Raw genomic sequence first — 6,455 nt, 5'->3', positions numbered from 1 at the left:
TTTCCTTTTGTTCGACATCATAATTGAATTGTCACTTACATAACTGGCATTAATGCTGGATTTTAAAAAACGATGCATGGTGCACTTCTCTTAAATTGAATTATGCTCCAATATGAATAAGTTTAATTCTAAGATCAGTGTTCTTGGGCTTCATTTTGATGTTTATAAAGCATGACAATTATGCCAGAAGCACAAGGTGAGTCCAGTCTCAGAAAATACTCATTCAAGCATTGTCCTGTGATTTATGAGATACTTGGTAGATTTAATAGTGTGATAACCTGCTGGCTCAGAGGCTGAATGTTGGTGATTCAATATCAGAGTACAAATTGTTGCTCTACCTTCAGAAGTTTTGCACTGGATTTTCCATATATCTATGAACTGATGTGATAACACAGATAACACACTTGGGCAAGAGCTTCCCATAGATATATGTATCTCCTGGGCCTGCTTTTCCTGGTTTTCATAACTCTGCCCATCAAGTCATTCTTAAAGGCACAAATCTCATCAAACCCAGTCTCAATACTGCTGGTTTTGTAAAAGTCTTTTAATTACTGTTATATTGATATATCAATATTGTATCCCTTAAAAATAATCTCCCCCCTAAATGAAAGAGGCAAAGCAATTCCCTGGGCCACACGCTGATGAGGGGGACCATGTGTAGACCTGCTATTTTCTCCCCCTCCCCTCCCCCCACACATATACACTTCCTGTGGCTGCTGCTATTGTAGGAGAAAAGAAAGGCTTCTTTTAAAATAAAGCCATATTTGAAATAAAGTTTTAAAAAGCCTTCCTGGTCATTGAGGAGGGCAGAAGTAGAGCGAGGGAGGTAGGGTGGAGCTAAAAAGAGATCCTGCTTTTAGTGTTCTTGGAAAAGCCCTCTCTGTTCTTATTATATCAAGATATTGATATTATATCTAGATATTGCTAACTTGATATGAATGTTTAGGGAAGCAGGAAGGAGCCGAACACAAGAAAGGGGGGAACGGGGGAAGGCATGGACCACAATGGGAAGGAGTGGGAAGGGTTGAGCTAGGTAGGCTGGCCATTGGTGGAGGGAACATGTTCGGGGCAAAGCTGTGCTCACTGGCAAATTATAGCAAAACCTAGCAGCAAAGTCACGCTAGACATGGTCTTGCTTGCTGCGGAGAGAATGGAAAGAGAAAACATGGCTCAAGGAAATACATCCATACAAGAAATCTTGCTGCAATGGACATTTGCCCCCATCATGCACCAGAACCTTGTGCATAATCAGCCACAAAAGCAATAATTTCAGGTAGCCCACAGCTCTTTTGTACCTCAATTTGTTCACTTCCCCTAGTTCTTTCCTGGTACCTAGTTCTGTCCTTTGACTGCTCATCTGAAAATGACCTAAATTTTCCCCTTTGAGATATGATTTTTGTCTTTGTTCTTGGTCTGATGCTTCAGACTGGAAAACTCCAGGTCCCCTTTCTGTTTTCTCAAAGACCCTCAAACTTCTCTGCTGAGCATGATTCTGGTAATCATAAATATAAAGTTTCCAATTTGTTAAAGGTAGGAATAGGAATAAAGAGAGAAATGTCCATGATTTAGAGATATGATAAATCTTCCATGTATATGAAAGAAATTTAAACACCCCATCACTAAATATTTGTATTTACCTTTCATCCTAGTATCACAAAGATTTGTGATGTTACATTAGTGAAGCTGCCATCAGTCTAATCGTAGCATTCATTACCCTGCACAGTAAGAACTGCATTCTGGCTGGAAATGTTTAACAATGCTGAACTCTTATAGCAAATTTTTGATTGAATGTGGGATGCTTTCCTTCCCAATTAGGTACTTGTTCAAGCTATAATTACAGGAAAAATATTTAAATGGCAAGCAACTTGAGCACTGCTGAGATGAGAGATTGAAATGCTCAGGAAATCCAGGGGATTTCTGAGCAGAGGGCACAACGTTATCAGCTAATTTATCAACCAACTCTGAGTCCAATTGCGAGTTGACAATATGTCTAAATATTTCAAGAAGGTGAAATAGAACAATTATCAGTGACTACCCTAGTCAGATCTTATTTTCATCTGGAATATTACTTGCTGAGTATATTTTTCAACTTACACATCTCTTTCACCACTTTAACTTTTTAAGGTAAACAATGCATGTTTTATTTGTATAGACTACACAATCAGAACATCTTGCCAGAAGGGGATGGAGCAATTAAAATGGGCTACAGCATGGGAGGAGGAGGAAGAAGCAGGTTACACTGCCCCCTTTGGTCAGTGTGCTCCAACAGTGTGCTCCAACTGTGTGTTTTTCTTGTGGCCCTTCTATGGTTATATTCAGGTCAATAAATGAACAAGTAAGATCCTATAAGAGCAGATCTGAGAAGGCTTTCATAATATATTTTAAGCTGATTAAGAAAATATTTTTCCTTCCACCAATGCTTCACTGATAAGAGGAAATTACCTGTAGTGGGAAAGGAAGAACTATACATTTTCAGCATTGTTTAAGGAGAAATATGTTTTCTAAATTGGAAGGGAGAAGCATATACAGATATGAGAAATACGCAACTCTTAACACAGGGCAACAAATGAAAAAAGTAAATGAAATAAAATGAGATGAGAGCTATTGTAGAAAAATCTTAAGAAAGCATCTTGTTTCATGTATGAATAGGTTATATACCTAAGACGCAATATTTAAAATGGTTCAAAACAATTATTCCCTTTCTTCACAGAATCTTAGGCATTGTGAAGGTTTCTAACAGAATTCTTTAATGCTCATCAAACTACAATTCCAAGGATTCCTTGGACAAAGCCATGATAGTTAAACAGGTATAACTGTATATGTTTGTAATATCCTAAAGCCACTTCTGTAATGATGAGAGTGTAAGGTATGTACTCTCCCATTATTTTATACTATATGTAAATGTTACAGCAGATTCAGCATGTGATTCTCTAAACCTTAGGAGTTTTGTCAAAGACTTCCCTCTGTGATACACCTCTGAAGATGCCAGCCACAGATGCAGGTGAAACGTTAGGAACAAGATCTACCAAACCACGGCCACACAGCCCAGAAAACCCACCACAACCAACTTAGGTTGATTTTTATTTAAAGACACCCTTATTTAAAGGCACCCGTGTTTGCGTGTGTGTGTGTGTGTGTGTGTTTGTGTGTGTGTGTGTGTGTGTGTGTGAGAGAGAGAGAGAGAGAGAGAGAGTTGTGACAACTACTTAACATTTCTTATTACGAATAACCAGTTACAAAACTAATGCACATGCATGAAAAAAGAAATGCATTACTCATGACCATTTGATGAACCAGAGAAGTATCTAATTGTCAAAAATATATAAATATCATATGGCAAGTCAATTTTTCCTCTTCAGTCTCCAATTTGCACATGTAACTTTCAATTAAATTCTATAAACATAAATAAGGCCCAAGCCAGTTAAATATAAATGTTAGTGAAGATAATTAATGCCTTTGAATATATATGTTTGTGTGTGTGTGTGTGTGTGTGTGTGTTTGTTTGTATGTACGTATATAAATTCCCATTTTGTTATCATCAGAATTAAAATACAGTGAATATTGACTTCAATTTAAACCCTTCAATTACTTAAACAATATTTTGGAGAAGTTTTCAACAAACATTAATGTAAAACCTTAAGAAAAAGCAGCGTGTTTGGCACAAGCTAACATTAGTGATGAGCAGCCACCTCACCCCCTGCTGTACCTTGAAGCATTTGAAAGGTTAATCAGTTAATTATTTTGAAAGTTGATATTTGGTATCTGTGGTGAAATGCCTTACACTACATAATTTGTATCAAGGTTTATCATAATTGGATTTATACTCTGTACAGGTTCAGAGTTTATAAATTACCATTTGCTACCTGGTTGGGGTGGGGGGAGAAAGAGAAGTGGTTATGGCTAGAGTTTCCAGCACTGAATTGGGAAATTCCTTGAGATTTGGGGTTGAATCCTGAAGATGGAGTGGTTTGGGGAGACTTCAGATGGATATGTCACAGAACTCATTCCCAAGAGGCAATTTTCTCCAGGGCAAATGATCTCTGTTGTCTGATCAACTGTACTTCCAGAAGATTCCCCAGGTCCTACTTGGAGGTTGGCAACTCTAGTTATGACTCATCTCTCAAGCATCCAGGCCTATATTAATGTAAGAAGGACTTTAGCCAAGTCTTACCTTACGATATAGTATATGGGAGCCTTCAAAAGAAAGAGTAGGTCTGTTCTTTGGAACAGGAAGAGAGAGACCCTGCAGGGGTGGGCAGAAGGGGAGACAATAACATCCCTGAACACAAGGAAGAAGTTTTCTTATGGTTCTTAAGTCTCTTGGCCAATTCATTTCAAACCACTCTTAAGCATCCTCCACTCTGGCCTCCATCTTGAGCACATGTTGATGAGACTACTGGAGGAGAAGCCAAACCACTGAAATATGGTAATGGATGATTTCTAAGTGCTTGCTACTCCAAGAGTTAATTGTATATTTTCCACCTGTAGGGATAAGTATAGATACTACACTTGATCTCAGCCAAAAGGCCAAGAAGCAATAGGGTATAGTGTTAGGATTTTGAAGACTGTTTTATCACCTTTTCCTTGATGCTTGCTCAGTATGTTGTATTTACAAATTCTGTGTGTGATTTTTATTATCTTATTAAACTTCTTTTCAATTTCCGTGTAGTTTGATCTCTCTGACCAAATTTAAAGCCTGTTCAGTCATGCATTCCAATAATGTTGATCCCTATGCCTCTAGAGTTCACAAGACTGCTTAATCCCTTAGGAAGCAGGTAAGAGAAGCAAGAGTGATGTGAGACTTGAGCAGAGCCTTTAAATGGCATTGTACTAGAGCTGTGGTGGCGAACCTTTGGCACTCCAGGTGTTATGGACTACAATTCCCATCAGCCTCTGCCAGCATGGCCAATTGTAGGGGCTGATGGGAATTGTAGTCCATAACATCTGGAGTGCCAAAGGTTCGCCACCACTGTACTAGAGGGTATCTGGGTAGTAGCCTTTAGGAATTATGTGCCCTAATAACTGTCTCTCTGGGTATTGCCACTTCCAGGTAATCAAAAAAGCCTCGCAGGAGAGCCAGAATAGCAACATAGCTCTGTTATTTGGGAAGAAAAGAATATTTGAAGGATTGTCTATCTACAGATCAAACATTTTTAATCATATAGACATGGAAACTGGGAAGCTACCTTGTGTCTCTATTGTGTCATTACTGGATTCCTTTGATCTTCCTCAGATTAATGTTTCTGAAGTAGCTGGTACTGGGCAAGATTTTTCTTTGTCAGAGATCCTGGAGGGCTGCTGCCAGTACTGGGTAGACAGACTGAGCTGGATGGGACAGTGTAAGATAACACATAAATGATCTCTTTCATATAAACCAGTAGAACATTCCTCTTGTGGATTCCCAGGAATTTCAGTGATTTCATGATATGCCATGGTCTTGTTGAATTTCAGACTCCAAACTAAAAACCCCCCGCTACTTTCAGATGAAATCAATGATTTTTTGTTTTGTTTGTACTGAATTTTTACACACAAATACACACATAATAAAACACAATAAAACAAAACAAAACAATTATTATAATTTTATCCAAATGAAAAAGTGTTTTTGCGACTGAAGTCTTACTGAAACTCTACAAAACCATGGCATATCACAATGGCCATGTTAGTTTCTGCAGCAGTAGAAAAGATCAGGAATCCAGTAGCACTTTAAGACTAACAAAATTTCTGGCACTGTATGAGCTTTTGTGAGTCACAGCTCACATCCGGTATCTAAAGAAGTGAAGTGTGTCTCATAAAAGCTCATACCTGCCAGAAATTTTTAGTCTTGAAGGTTCATGGCATCTCATGAAATCACTGAAATACCTGGAAAGTTACAAGAGGAATGCCATGCTGATTTAAACAAGTGCATCATTAGGTAGGCAGAAAATAATTTTTAAAACTCATATTAAAAAGTTAATGTTGAAAGCAGCAGTTATTAGGAATAATAACATCAAGACTGTTGCAGGAGTCTACGACACTAATTTGCATACAACCATGGCTATAAACAATAGTGAGAAAAGTCTACAGACGGCCACTGTGTGATTAGAAGCCCATCTTCTGAACGGGATTTGTAAACAAAAAAACAGCCAGACATGCATGCAAGCAAGAACACCTCCATTCTTGAAAACAGTAGGTTAGATACAGATATTCCTTTTGTACCATAATTAGAAGATAAAATATTCAATCCCCAAAGCATGATTGCTACCATATTCAAAGATGGACCCTTCAATGCACTGAAAAATGCTAATGGAATGGTTTTGTTTAAATCTTATGCGTTTTTTTAAAGTATAGGTAGCTATATTAGTCAATTTTGAATTTTCTGTTGGGAGTGGGACCATTCAAGGGACTGGATTACACTGAATCGTTTCTGAATGAATAGAATGGGTGCATAACTTCTTCAGATGATGTGCTAAGTA

General features: G+C 38.0%; 1 pseudogene; it reads right to left on the bottom strand.

The window, feature by feature from the left end:
• Nucleotides 1-4,397: 4,397 nt before the first annotated feature.
• On the bottom strand, nucleotides 4,398-4,539 carry LOC125437325 (annotated as a pseudogene).
• Between the last annotated feature and the right edge of the window lie 1,916 nt (nucleotides 4,540-6,455).

This window comes from Sphaerodactylus townsendi, linkage group LG07 (assembly GCF_021028975.2).
Source record: "Sphaerodactylus townsendi isolate TG3544 linkage group LG07, MPM_Stown_v2.3, whole genome shotgun sequence".
Taxonomy (NCBI): domain Eukaryota; kingdom Metazoa; phylum Chordata; class Lepidosauria; order Squamata; family Sphaerodactylidae; genus Sphaerodactylus; species Sphaerodactylus townsendi.
The sequence above is the reverse complement of the archived record's forward strand: the minus strand, read 5'-3'. Positions and strand labels throughout refer to the sequence as shown.